We start from the raw sequence: 15018 nt of genomic DNA on the forward strand, positions 1-15018 counted from the left end.
GTCTATTCAGGGTATTCACAAGACTGCACGTGGAGTGTGTGAACAAAGCAGCATTAATATTGAAGTACATCGGATCCGCCTAAACAAAGGCATTGTACTTTTTCTGTAAAATCCCCGAGGCATGAGAATATTTTTTATTTTGTTGGGTACACCTTTTAGGATGAAGTGTGCTCGGAGAATAGAGGGTCATGGGAAGGGAGGGGGAATGTAGAGAGGGAGAGGTTCGAACGCTTTATGGAACATAAAAATATGCCGTGAGAAAGGAACTAAAGAAAGGGCGTCGAAATGTGGACTTTCGACTGTGACATTTTCCATGACAAAGAAGTGGCTGGTGCGCTGACTCCTCTGAAAAGGTGTGCATTGACGTGTAGCCGATTTTGTGTGTTGTAGACACCTGCCTGAGGTTACTGCTGACGTCCCCAAACTGTGTGTCGATAATGGCAAGTGAGCTGTGGTGACACCATGGCAATAGCAGCAAGTGAACTGTAGTGAACGCCGAGTCAATGGCGGCAAGTGAACCGAGCAAACTGTTGTGAATGTTGGGAAAGCTATTCCTCCCTACCATCACCCTCCCCTCCCCCAAAAGTGCCATTGAGGTGAAACTTTAACAGCCGAAGGTTTTCATTGACTAAAGTGGGCTGGACACCCAGCAACGCTCCACTGAGTGGAACAATGGACCTGAAAGAGGGTTACTCGGATACTTTGAACATCACCATCAGTGCGTGCATCTACTACTCTGTACCATTCGATGTACTCGTCTCCTTCAAAACCACAAGCAGCAGTGGAAGTGATGACTTCTCAAAGGTAACATGATTGTATTTTGTGAATACGAGGATATGTTCCCTGACATCTGCATTGCTGGGTCTGTGCACGGTGCCTGCATTAGAGCATGACAGGTGTTAGAGCATGTCCAGGTGAGGTGAAAAAAGGGGGAGGAGCACTTCCCCGCTGGGCATTTGTGACAGGCACAGGTGTGTAGGACATTGCGAGCAAGCTGAATTGGCAGAAGGTCCTCAATGAAAGCAACTCACTGGCAATGGGATGTTTTTATTGGCCTTCCGACTGGTGTTGGACTGCTTGGCTTTGTCAACCGAGATGACACTGACTGCCAGCCAGCTATGCCCCTCCGTCACACAGGGACTCTGTGACCTTGTAGTGAACCTGCTGCAGTATAGTTGTAGGTCCTGTTTGCCTGTCTGTCTGATCATGCATTCATTATATCACTGATAGCACAGGATATCATTTTTCCGGATGGTGCAGTGGCAAAACGCTTTTCATCATGACAGTGAGATTTGTTTACGTGCCACATGGGGGTAGACAGGGCCATCATGTTTCCCTCCCTCTCAATCTGAACTCTCCACGAACTTTTCGTTCTAAAACAACTAAAACAACCCATCCATATTATTAATTATTTTATAATGACAGCGTGTGCAATCCCACGATATGTTTTTTACTTTAGTTGGCAGGCTGACTTCTAGAAGTGGTAGAGTAACGAGTCTGAAACAGCAGCTACAGAAGTCGAGGGAGATTTTTGCCTCAACTCCTCGGTGATTACTGTGGCTGTCGTCCATTGCCTCACAACCTTACCACACTTCTTATCACAACCAATGCGGGACTTAGCTTCATATCAGTAGGTCTTTAATGTAGGCTTGCTGATAGTTCACCTTTTCTTTCTCGTCCTAGTTTTTTTTTTTTTTCTTTGCTTGTAAGCGTGCACTGCTTTCAAACTCGCTCCCACACATCGTCAAAGCAGACTTTCTTTCACCAGCTCTTGACGACGAAGGATGTGTCTAGTGGGGGAGGTGTGTGTCTGGGTGGGGTGGGGTATGATGTTTTGTATTTCTTTCGTTGCGGTTTTCGTAAGACGTTCGGTGCGATGTTTGAAGTACCCCTTCATGTCACGTGATCAACCAGTCCACCCCAACCCCTAATCCCCACCCCAACCTCCACTAGAAGGTACGAGCTACTGAGATTACGGCGGCCCCTAGACGTCGCTAGTAGGTTGTAGTGAGTCACAGTTTCTATGTGTCAGCAGAACCGAGCCACTTTCCCCCTCCCCATTCCCCTTTACTCCCCAACCCTAGCTATTCGGTTGTCGTTTGCTGGGGGATCACTGCCAGCACCACAATATCTCGCGCTGAAAGTTTCCTATTCAGTGGAAGGTCCTGGCCACTGTGTCATGTATATTATATTTTTTGTGGGAGCTCATTCAAAGAACATGAAAAGGTGCTTTTGGTATGACACCGTTACTTTATGGCGCTGTCGGTCTACGTGGTCTACATGGTCTACATGGCGGTTGGGGCCCACTGAGCGAGAGCTCTAGCAACAGCAGAAAACACTCTCAGTTTGCTAGTCGTCTGTCTGTTCCATCGTTCATTCGTTCATCCTTTCGTTTGTTTCTCTGTCTGTGCAAGCCTGCATGAACGAGACACGAGAGACCTGAAAGTGTATCACTTATCTCTCCTTGTTAACCTGTCTGCATGTGACGTCATGAAGTAAACGTTTTATTGTTTTGTTTGTGTGTTTACGTGTATTTATATTGTGCCCTCTCTCTGTGTGCATTTGATGCCTACCCTAACAAAAGTGTATGTTCGTGCGTCTGTGTGTGTGTATATATATATAAGTCTGTTATCCCGTTTGGTGGTGGGGAAAAGCACCATATAAATTATTATTTTAGTATTATTATTAAAAAAATATCGCTTAGACGAACTGTTCGGAGAGTTGTAGCACATTTCCTACTGTGACGTGTTTGCGGACATCCATTCCTGCTAGTGTGGTGTGACAGGGATAGAGAGAAGACAAATCGAGCGTGGAGAGAAGGGAAATATCTCCGATTATTACGCACATTTCTCATGGAAATTTCATTAAAATGTCGCCGCACTCTTCCAGAGGCTTTGTCGTTGCTGCGAATCTGCTTATTGCCTGGGAAGTTGTTCAGTCGGAAAACAGTTGGAGGTCGGGCGAGATGTTGGCGGGATTCTGGTGTTTGTGGACGTCACAGTGTACAAGACAGAGAAGATCGTGCACGTGCGTCGTACCTCCCTCTGTCAGACGTTCGCTGGATAAAGACACCGACGAAGAAATATACAAGTATGTTGCCCTTTGGAGAGGGTCCTAGGTATAATTTTCTCATGGCTGTGTTAGAGGTATTACGGAATGAACATAGGCATCTACAGAGTGCAGACTGAAAAAACAGAGTTTCTCGTTCCCGTCTCCACACCTGTAATGTACGAAGTGTATTTCTCTCTCCCACATTTTGGCAGTGTCAGAGTTTGGCATGTTTGTTTGTTTACTTGCGGAACTGCTGTGCTCACCTCTACTCGACTGTCTGCTGCGATGTCAAAACACATTAAAAAGGTCCAAGTTCAGACCACAGCTCTTCCACTGGTGTTTCTCTTCGTCTTCTTCATTTATCTATCAATCACCTCATCAAATAGGCTTCAAAATGATGTGACAAACTCTATGATGGGTCGACTGTCCGTAGTTTTCGTGACAAGCGGCCGCTGGGTCACAGGACAGCTCACGAGTCACGTGACTCGTCAGAAATCGCGCTGTCATCAGGAAGAAGCTGTAAACCAGTGTCAAACTCTTGCAAGAAGAAAAACCTCGTTGATGCGACATCGGCAAGTCTTGACAGTCTTGGAGGCTGAAGACATTTTGAGATGTTGAAGAGGCTCTGCGCTTTGGATGATGGAGTTCAGCGAGGTCACATTATCTTAACGGTTCCTTGCACGTGCACGGCGCACGACACCGATTACGTGAATAATTCTGGCGGTTGGGGGCAGGAAGGATGGGGTGCAGTGCAGCGAGCTTAAAGCGTGCCGGATGGTTTAAAGTGACCGTAAACTTTAAACGTGGGTTGATACCCGTCACTTCGTTTATTGTGTGCGTGTGTGTGTGTATGTGTCCGTGCGCACAGGCGTGCTCTGCTAAGTGTCCGTTTACTGGTTTTATTTCCCGTCGCTCGGTTGACGCGCTAACGATGCCTGACTCACCAGTGTTAATATTACGTTAATTATCCCATGATAATTAGCTAATTACGACAAAATATGACGAGGCATTCAACAGCCATCTGGTGGACAATTTCACGTTCGTTGTTATTTTTCTCATGCTCTCTGCGTGGGTGTCTGGGAGTCTTTAAATTACTTCCTCTCTCTTTCTTTCTGTGTGTGTGTGTGTTGATTATGTAATATTTGTTAAAAGCTGAGAACCACATTTAAAATGCTTTCAATCAAAATACCCGAAACATTTCTCTGGCAGCAACCAAACTATCGCCACTAAAGTTTTTCCCAATAGCGGTGGTTTCGCATTTAGGGGAAAGAAGGAATAAAAGGAAAGGAAACTGGGTACCTAAAGAGAAAGGTGCCACTTCCAGAGAGAAGTGAATGTATCCGGAGACAAGAGCTGAACGCTTGGATCTTGTCCTACCGCTGTACTACCGCGCACCCCAAAATGGCGTCGTCATGAGTCACGTGACATGAGCGGTCGGCTATGGCCTCGTCCGTCAAGCGCGAGTAATTCGGCGCTTTACTCTCTCCTCGCGAGTACCAATGACTGTCAAATTATCTCCTTGTTTTTCACATGACGGGCATGTATCCTGCTATAGCCTTTCAAAATGAAATGGAGATATAATATGTATGTAGCAAAGCTTAGTGGAGAAAAACAGACGAACAGGCAGGAAGACAGGAGCAAACAATGACAAATACGACACAGACAGCTCCGCACGAGTCTAGGTTGGTTTAGAAGAAAGTATGTGCAGTACCAGAGAATGTCTCCTCCGTGGCCGAGAAAAGACAGATCGATCCCGATCTTTAGCGCAGTTTCTGGCGGCACTAGGACAAAACTATAAAAAAAAAAAAAAAACCCTCCCCCCCAAAAAAAAAACAACAAACAATTAGACAGAGTCTTGCAACCTTGGAAACAGAATCAAGATATTTTCAGCATGCTTAGTCTCATTCTCTTGCACTCGCTAACACTCTCCTTTTCTTTGTCTTACACGGACACACACACATATAAAAGAAGAGAGGATGAAAAAAAGACAGGTATGCTTTATTTTTATTATCTTCAGCTGAGATTTGATACGAATGACAATTATTTTGGATAATGAGATAAAGGGCTACTAACAACTGTCAAACTACCACCGCCACTACCCCTTCCTCTTTGTCTTCAATGGATTGCATTCGACCAGGTAGACAAAGTTTTGGTGTCAGTCCTTGACACAGTTCAGAAAAGTCGGAAAACCAATCTCCGGATTGACGCGGATGCCGTTACATAATCCTATAATCCTGTACAGGAAGTGTCAGTGATTGGCTGTTTAGGAATTTGAAGCTTTGGTACATTTGACCAGCCATTCGACAAGATTTCGAGACTAGCAATAGCTACAAGAGGAATAGAGACGCCCTCGCGCCTTATGCAGGATGATTACAACACAGATCTTTCGCTTACGAAATAATAACAATTGTCTCTAAAGAAATAATTATCTTGAAAAACGCTCAGAACACGTGCATATTTCTGTTGCATCACTTTGTAATTCAGTGCACACGCGAAATATGACAGTTCCCCGAAACTGTATGCCGGTGCTCTTGTGTGTGTGTGTGAGAGAGATGGATTTTAGTTTTTATTCTTTTCTGTGGCTAAGCTGAGCTCAGATGACCAAAATAAGCAGAAGCAAGCTGCTTGATGCTGGAGCATCACGCATCCAATGGCCGAAGGCGAGATGAGGGTAGTCAAGCTCGTTCTCTATCATATCACGTCACTTAAAATTCGTTTTCTGCATTTATTTTTTCCTTCTTTCCTCATGCTACTTGTGAAGGAGCTTTGTTTGGACATTTTACATTGGCCTTATTTATTCTATTTTTATTGACTTCTTGTGTTTGATATTGTAAACTTTCTGAGATTTTGATGCATGCGTGTGCGTGCGGGCCGAAAAAATGAATATTCCCGTAACTTTCAGAGGATAAAGATCTTTACAAACACTCTTCTAGGGAAAAACAAATTTATTACAAACGCTCATGGAGTAGTAACAGCTTTATGTAGTTCCAAACCTGCTTTCAATAGAAACACAATAAGCAGTCAAAGACATGTTTTGGTAATGTTTGGGTCTGGCTTTATGTGTAAGCTGAAATTAACGGCAAAGCTTGCGCTTGTCAGCTTGAAAATCTTATCAAAACAGAATCTTTGACATAACTGAGTATTCAGAGACAAAAACAAATCAGAGATTTGACAAAAACAAAATCAGAGACAAAAACAAATACAACTAAAAGAGGCTAACAAAATTGAAAAAAAGAAAAATGGTTTAAAACCAAGAAAAGCTGAGGTTGTTGCAGGAGGAAAGAATTAAATCCTTCCATCGTTTATTCCCATCCACAAACCCTCGAGGCCCCCTGAAGTTGTTTTTTTTTTCTTTCTCTCTCTCTGTCCCAACGAGTCAAGCTGTCTCCAGCGCGCGCATGTCGTTTTCAAGACTTCGATCATCTGTTCCGCCATTCTTCACACTCCAGCTACCGCATTGATTTTCAATTTTCCATTAAACGTTCATTTTTCAATAGTTGTAGTAGTCTGGGTTGAAGAGGGAGAGGTTTGATAAACAGAGAGACAAGGTGTGTGATGGAACCGATGGAACCAGGAATGTGTCTGCAGACATAGGATCAGTTTTAACGGGTTTATGAGCCCCTGCTAGAGGGAGACAACAAACACACTGTCGGTTCGCTCCCTTGCCGGATGTTTTCATTAAGTGTCGATGACACTGAATGTGATGACTGATAATGTGATGACACGGGTCCCTTCACAAAATAAAGTGTGTGTGTGTGAGGGAAGGTGATGAGCTACATGAGCGTGGGGAGTCAACAGGTAGACTGAGGTGAAGAGGAACATGGAGAGAGTGAAAAGACACCTGAACGACGACTATGTTTTAAGCAGCTATGGAAGGTGTTTTTCAAGTAATTCTATTTGTGTCTGCATTCTTTCTCTAATTTTGCAGCTTTTAAAAACTTTTTTCTCGTCTTTCTCTTCCTACCTTCCTCTACTCACCCCTCTCCTTCCCTCTCTGCTATCCATCCCCCATTGATGCATTTGCGTGCGTAATTCTGATAAACTCCCTTTAAAATGCTTTTAGTAGACATGTGAGTATTCATACGTGGTATGTGCACGTGCATTTTTCATGTAATTGCATCTGCGTGTAAGAGGTCAGTATGGGCATGACAGCAACTTTTGAAGGCAGGCCTGGTTTAGTCCCTTCGGAAACGTGAATGGCATTAGAAAAACACTCCAATGGATCCCCTCGCTGCGTGTTGCACAACTTTTATAAAATAAACAACTTTGATGGTCTGATTTTTGAAATTGGTTTGTTTATTTTTTTTCTGTAAGTTCCTATGTCTGCAGTGGAAGGTAGAATACAGGGGTGGGGTCGGCGGCTTCATGCAGATACCCGCTGATGACGAAGTGTTCTACCCAAGCTATTCCGATTTGGTTCGTCGGGATCTCTCTCATGGGAAGCGCAGACAAAGGGAACAAGTCTCATATTTTGACAAGCATTGATTGGTTTGATCGTTAACTTCATCCTCGTCCTCATCCAGGTCGCGGCGTCGCGGCGGTCTCGCGCTCGTCGTCGTCGTGCTCCGCGGAGTCTCGTACGCGCAGGGAAACGACGGTACACACTCCGCGGCGGGGTGTGACGAGCAGGCAGTCAGGAGGACTCGGGGGAAAATCGTTAGGAGCTGAGAAAAAACACCGCCAGTGTCTTGAAAGAGGCAAAAGAAATATGTAAAAAGGAAAAAAAAGGAGGGATAAAAATGTTTCTCTTGAATGGCGAGAATGCAAGACACATGGAAATGTAGGTCTGTGATCACGTGGACATACACAGAGCTGTGTTACACGTTGGGCTCACGGAACTGAATTGCTAAGTCATGAGTCTGGATCGGTAAGTTCGATGCTGTTACTGAAGATTCATTTTACAAGAAGCGAGAGAAAAGTGGGGACTGGTTTTTTGTCAGGTTGTAAACGTTCTAAAATGGTCCTTTTTTCACCAGGAACTGACTTGTCCGATGTTTATTTAAAGAAAAAAACCCCCCCCCCCCAAATAATAAAGAAAAGAAGAAAAACAGAAAAAGACTGAAAAACACGAAGATGTCGATGATTGTAGCTATTCTGACTTCCTGAAGATTCCTCATCAAACCGATCGTTTTGTCTAGTCCTACTGATAACAAGACCTGAGACAACAAGAATGGATTACCTATGCCTCAAGCACTGACTGCTTACATCCCCACACACCCCCAAAAAATGTACATTCATATTCGCACGCATGCGCAAAGACATATTTAGTTTTCCACCTGCGCACGTCACTAAAGCTAATTTTAGGAAAGACCATCTCCTGGTATGAGTTCCTGGACATGCGTGGTGCTGTCTACCTTGCGTGGCGCACGTAACAGGTGTTGTTCGACAGAAAGGTGATACCTTTACCTTCCCGCCGGAAAAATGACAGGCTGTGTAATGGATGATGGTCTAATTGGCCTGCTTGTGGCTCTGAGTACTCAGTCCTGCTGGTTGATGCGCACGTGCTGTCGGCGATGTGTGGAAATCTCGGCAAACGAGTCAACAACCTTCAGCTGCTTTGTTTAGTATGATGGAACACATTTATGGCGCAAATTGTCTTCCGTAACAATGAAGAAGGCGTTGACGATAGACCATTGACTCCACTTTTTAGGAACTAATTTAAAGAAAAAGGAAAGAAGATGGATGACTTTTGCGTGGGAAGAAGAAGGAAAGAAAAAAAAATTGAGCATAGGTGTGAAATGTAGTTGGACAGTTTTTCAATGATGTAGAATTAACAGTGAGCCATGTTAGATGGAGAAATAGAACTGTAAGGTTGAAGACTCTCCCAAAGCATTTCAAAGCACCGATTGAACTGATTTCCGTACAACTGAATGGCCAGAGTGACCGTTTGATAAATCTGTTGTGAGGATTAAGTTCTCCGCCAGAACAGAGCTGAAGGTAATGAGATTGTGAGACCTGTTGTCAGCCACTTAGTCGGCTTCCGTCTAGCTCATCGCCCTTTCAAGTGTGGCTTTGCTCTTAGCAACACCTTGTCTGTCGCCCACAGGTGTCATCTTGTTGCAGCCTTGCCCTTTGATTCTGGACATTGCAGACAAGAGAAAGTGTAGAGTGGATCACGGAAATGCACGAACAGGCGAGACACGTAGGAAGGGGAGTGTACTCTCTGTGCAGCCAGTGCTGCAAGGTTGAGGATGTTTATTTTTCTTCTTCTTCTTCTTTACTTGACGCTCCTAAGAAATGTGCATACTTTTAGCTCCAGTTCGCACAAGCTACTGCAAATGAGTCATGAAACTGAACTCAAGCTGCTGATAGCTAAGAAACGTCAGCAAAATTCTTTTCTCTTTACTCATCCCGAGAAAATCAGCGTTCCCCGTATTTCTCTTCACATGATGTTTTAAATCAAATGAGTCTGCATTTCTTTCTTTCTTTTGACGACGACGTCGACGATGCTCCTGCTGCTGCTGATGAAACCGAGGAGACAGATTTTTCTACTCGGGTTATCTCTAGTCAAGAGGCTAAGATGTTTAAGGCTGAGCAACGCTGTGGGATTGTTCACATGAGCAAACACCTGCCTCGGTCGTCTGCTGCAGATAATGGCGGGGGTCCCACGATTAGAGAGGTAACACAGGTGAGTACAACAAGCCCTGGACATACAGATGTCGGCTCGTGAAGATGCGATTACCTTGACGGGTGACTTCCCTTGCATAACGCTAAGTGGCTTGAAAGAGGCGCTGGTGTTTAGCGTGGTCCCTAACCACAGGCTCTCCGGCCCTCCAGTCCCCATCCTGATTGGCCAAAAGCAGCTGCCGTCAGTGAGATCAAAGGACACTCTACTCTTTGACCTGTAGTCAGCCACTCGATGGACGATTCCCGTTAAGGTTCAGTCTTAGGTAAAGCAGGGATGGGAGTTCTCCGTCCGGGGGACGGATTTCCGTCCTGAGAAAAAATCTCAGGACGGAACTGGGACGGAAAGTAAAATTCAAAATTTTCACTGATTACGAAGGACCAGGGACTATGAATAAAAAAGCGAAAATTTCTCGTATCGTGAACGATACCATACGCTAGTGGTAATAGGCAGAGGCGGCGTTAGGAACACGCGGGGCCTGGGGCCGACCATCCGCGCGTAATGGAGTACGAGTATCAACATCCCTATTGATATGATGCCGGAAGCACTGATTTATAGACAGTTAGATTGGCTGGATTAATTTCGCGAAATAACGCACGAATTTAGTGTTTTAATTGTTTGTAACCTTTCCCACCGTCTGTGACAGTACCGGTTTTTTCTTAAAGCGAAATAATATGGTGACGATAACTTAATAAACTGCTTGTTATTATTGTCGGGTTTAATGTGAGGACATGGGTTCAATAATTTGCTTCATTAGAACTTAGAAGCGTTTTCTGATCATAAATTTTTTTGTCACAACTTGTTTAACACAGCTAGCAATAAGTCAGAAAGATGACCTCGGGTAAGGTGACCAGACGTTTCGGGAGCGAAAGCGGGACGCGTGCCGATGATGGTGTCGTCACCAACAAAGAACGCCAATTCCTTTGACTTTACCGAGTAGTGATGCTTTCAACGGCAGATCTGTCCACGCCACTACAGTATTCCATTTAAAATAGAAAACCGGTGTTTAAAATTTAAATTAAAATATTCCTACCTTATCTCCCGCTCAGCCAACTTTGCGGACGTGCAGGTGAGGAGCTGTATAAATTATCGTGCCAATAATGGTCCGGCACCTTCGTCATCTTGCGGGGCTGTTGCTCCCAAACCTTATTTCATAGACCGTGAATCTCCTTGTAAAGTTTCAGTCATTGCAAGATTGTGTCATACATTTTTTCACAAGGATTTCGTGAATTTTTGCTGTCAAAGTTGCACTTCACAATTAAAAGTCCTTTCAGTGTTTCCACCTTTAACTGTCTTTTCACTGGCGATGTTCGTATCGTCCCCAACATAAGTTTAGTCACTGATCCGTACTCAAAGAAAACGATTACCGGAAGCGAATAAAATGCTGGGCAGCGGGAACCTTTAATATTATGGATGACATTGTTGAAAAAGACAGAACCAACCTTACACCTAAAAATGTTGAAGCCATTGGGTTTATTAAGTATGATTTAAGGGCCAGACGACTGAGAGCCATACAGATGGTCCCCGGTGACCAAATGATAAAAAATGGGATTTCTGCACATGCATCATATACAGTGCATTTGGAAAGAGAGGCTCATCTGGCTAAAAAAAAAAACAAAACAGGACACTGTTTGGCAGAATGCTGTCCAAAAAAGGAAGTTGGAGGACTGCATCAGCTTCCAGCCTACTAAGAAGCAGCAGTTACCTCATCCAGCAACTGAGCCATCAACACAGACAGCTAAGAGACCAACAGAAACCACACAGCCTGCCAACATAGTAACTGGACAAACTGACATTTTGACAAATACCCCTGAAAAGTCTGCTCCCAGAATGTCAGGGAGACCAATGCAAACATCAATCACTGGATTTTTAAAAAAATAAGAAGTGTTAGGTTTTGGTGGGTATTGGATTTTTTACTTGTTTTTATTTGCCTTATCAAAATTAAATGTTGATAAGACAAAAGAGATAGGCATTGAGTTTAGGAAAATAAAATTTTGTTTTATTGTGTACCTCTTGAGACAGTTAACTCCTTTAGGTACGTAGGCTCTGTTTTTGATTGCAGGCTAAAATGGGATGTAAACATGATCAGCATGTGTACCTTCAATAGCTGAATAGTTTTTCAGTCAGCACAGCAACATTGAGCTGTTTTTATCAGTCATTCATTGAAAGTCTTTCACTTTTTTTCCTTCATATGCTGGTTTTACAGTTTTCTGTCCATGATATGAACAGTTTGAACCATACTGTCCATATTTTTCTAAGATAATTGGTGTTAAGCACAGAAATTTGGATTCCTTTTTATGATCAGCAAATTGTCAGAAAAGTTTACATCATTTTGTCCATACCAGAACATATCCTAGCAGGAGAATTTGTTATATTGAGTTCAGGCAGGCAAACATACTATGCCTATATGCAAAAGCAATAGGGACTTGAAATGGTTTACAACCTCTGCAGTCCACATGCTCAACCATAGATTATAGATTAATTGTCAGTTGTATGTGTGCATGGGTGTGTGATATAGGTGTACCTTAAGAATGTTTTATATATAACAATGCACGTTCTTATAATGCACCACTCGCCTAATACTGTAACTAGCAGTTTTTTTAAAACTTTTGTAACAGAACACACTTCCCAAGTTATAATTGCCCATTAGGGTTAATAAAGTTGGACATTTGTCATTGTTAACTACTAAAGACATTGTATGACATATGTGTGTTATGTATGTGAAAAACGTGAAACGCGTATGCAACCATGTGTCATATAACGTTATATGCATATGCTCTAGTACTACATGGCTCTTGAAAAATCTTCAGTCCCAGGAAAATTTCTGGCTCCCACCCATGGGTAAAGTCGTTTTCGTGTTTAAATTACTTGAATTTTAATAATTAATTCCTTTTTTGTGTTTCTGTTTGTCCTTCTTTTGTCGGTTTGCTTTTTCTTTAATTTATTTGTGAATTTGCCCTCTAACAAGTTTTAAACTGGTCACCGCGACTCTACCGTAGATTTCCTCTGTGTTTGTGTACACACAAGTCTTACTTTGTGGTATCCGAGTCTTCGGATATGGTATCAGGTCACTTCCACACATTACCGGGGGTGGAGAGGTGTAGACGGTGGCGAAGGAGGTCTTAGATACTTACTATTATTAGTTGAGATATCCCCATGCATTCTGCCTCTTCTGTGTCACGGGTATATTAAGCCCCGTCCTCTCGACTCACTCCATTGACCATTGGCAAGGTGCGCAAAAACCTTGTACCTCGGCTGGGGCGAGGAGATAAGAAAAAGGGAACGAGATGCCAGGGTAGACGATGTTATAAGGTTACCGACGATGTGTTTCAAGTGGTGGTTAGTGGTCGGGGGTCCTGATTGAGGCCGGGATTGCAAAGCTGTTACATCGATCTCTACCCGAACCCCGCTGTGTGCTTGGCATCTTGAGGGAAACCGAGATCAGAAAGAACTCCTCGTGGATACGGGTGATGCATCTCTCTCTTTTTCTGCTTCTCTCTTTCTTTTTCTGCTTCTCTCTCTTTCTTCATTCAAGAACAGTCAATCTGCTTTAAAACATATCATATCTCAGCAACAAGTCCCGGAGAAAAAGAATTCAGTGGGTGAGTTCATCACACTCTGGATGTTTTCACTATGTCCAGTGTTGCTACATACGTTCGCATTCATTTCATCATTCTTCGCCGTCAGCTATTTGGATCTGGTCGATAAAATATTCATGAATCTGACAGAGATTACATTGTTCCTTTCTTCGTAGAAACTTCCACGACTTCTGTGAGATTTCTAGAGTGTTTTGTCTAGACGAAGGATTGTGTTCTTGGTTTCCCACGTATGTGGTAGGAGAGAGAGAGCGAGAAAACATGTTTATACGAATGTCACTTTCTGTGTGTTGACAGAGACTTCCACTTGAGGGAGGGTCTGTGAAGCGACTGTGATGATAGAGAGGCCATGATAACACGTGAGTAAAGCCTCTGTTTCATGACATTTGTTGTCTTTGTCCGGTGGTGTGCAGGATGTAATTCTAGTCTATTTGCATAGACTTTAAATTATTAACCGTTGAAAAACTTTAAATCCAGCTACGTGTCCTTGCGAGAAAGATGAATCAATGGTTAGGAAACAAACTCCACAAAGCAAATAATTAAAATATAATTTTAAAGTAAAACATTTTTACAGTCCATTTGCACATGTATGTACAATGATAAGATATGTGTGTGTGCGTGCGGAATACATCCATAAATGCGCGTGGGCGCATGTTGTGAACCAGGATACAAATTTCAAAAAAAAAAAAAAAAAAAAAAAAAAACAAAGGAGAGGAAAGAAAGACAAAAGAGAACGTGGAATAGAGGATGTTCTAGCAACTGTCATTTTGGATTATTCTGTGTATCCCCACTTAACCCATTTCATGTACCTTTTTTTTTTTTTTTTGAAGATTTCCTTTTTGTTTTTTTTTTTACACGTCACACTGTAATTAACCATTTTGCAGAGCAAATTAACAGTAGCTGCTATGGTAGTAATGAAATTAACTTAATTCTGTCCAAGACAAATGTCTACATAAAATCATGCAGACGAAAAGCATCTTTCGACAAAGAGGATGGGGAGTAGGGGGTAGACTAGCGCTGGAGGAAGGAAGAAGGAACAGGTTCACAAGTGGACGAATCATCTTCATCTTTGTCTGGCTAGCCTAGGCAATCTTTGTCAAGGGAAGACTTCGGAATGTGAATCAACAATGCGGTCAGAGAAGGAGAGAGAAGAACACTGAAAGACAGGAAGTCAGGCAGACCGACAAACGGACAGGAATACGAATATATTTGGCATCGTCGAGAAAGAATGCATGAAATGGAATCCTTTATATCCCGCCAGCGTATCTCTCTAATGGTATAACTGAATTACTGGCGTTGCAATCTGTTGGCGCTGCATGATGGGAAACATAATGGAGTCATAATCAACTAGTTTAATTTTCTGACTTCTTCATTCAACGCATTGACGAAAGTATAATAATAACAATAATTCCTGTTGCGCCACGAGTACACGATAGTTCCATTATCAGGGGCGCACGTGGAGACATAACCATCCATTCGACAGAATTTTTACATCTGTCGTCTGCTCACGCAAACGTCTTCGTTATTGACAGACATGTAAAGTGGTCCGCCCTTTCTAGATTCCCAAATCAGAGGAAGCGATTTTCTCGTTTCATTGTAGTGCACGTGTATGTGTGAATGAGCGAGTGGGTTAGAGAGAGAGAGAGCTACTAAGGGGAGAGAGAGAGACACATCGCAGCGTTTTCAAAATGCTTCTGTTGAACTTTTTCTTTTATCTTTTCAACAACGCCCGAGAAAAATATTTCT

At 43.1% G+C, this 15018-nt stretch overlaps 1 protein-coding gene across 1 annotated transcript in view; it reads left to right on the forward strand.

The window, feature by feature from the left end:
• The first annotated feature begins 390 nt into the window (after positions 1-390).
• LOC112559711 (protocadherin-1-like) overlaps positions 391-15018 on the forward strand; it is a 52200-nt gene continuing 37572 nt past the window's right edge. The window contains 2 exon segments of the mRNA XM_025231056.1: positions 391-804; positions 13570-13631. The gene's annotated coding sequence lies outside the window, so the exon portion shown is untranslated.

This window comes from Pomacea canaliculata, linkage group LG3, assembly GCF_003073045.1.
Source record: "Pomacea canaliculata isolate SZHN2017 linkage group LG3, ASM307304v1, whole genome shotgun sequence".
NCBI lineage: Eukaryota > Metazoa > Mollusca > Gastropoda > Architaenioglossa > Ampullariidae > Pomacea > Pomacea canaliculata.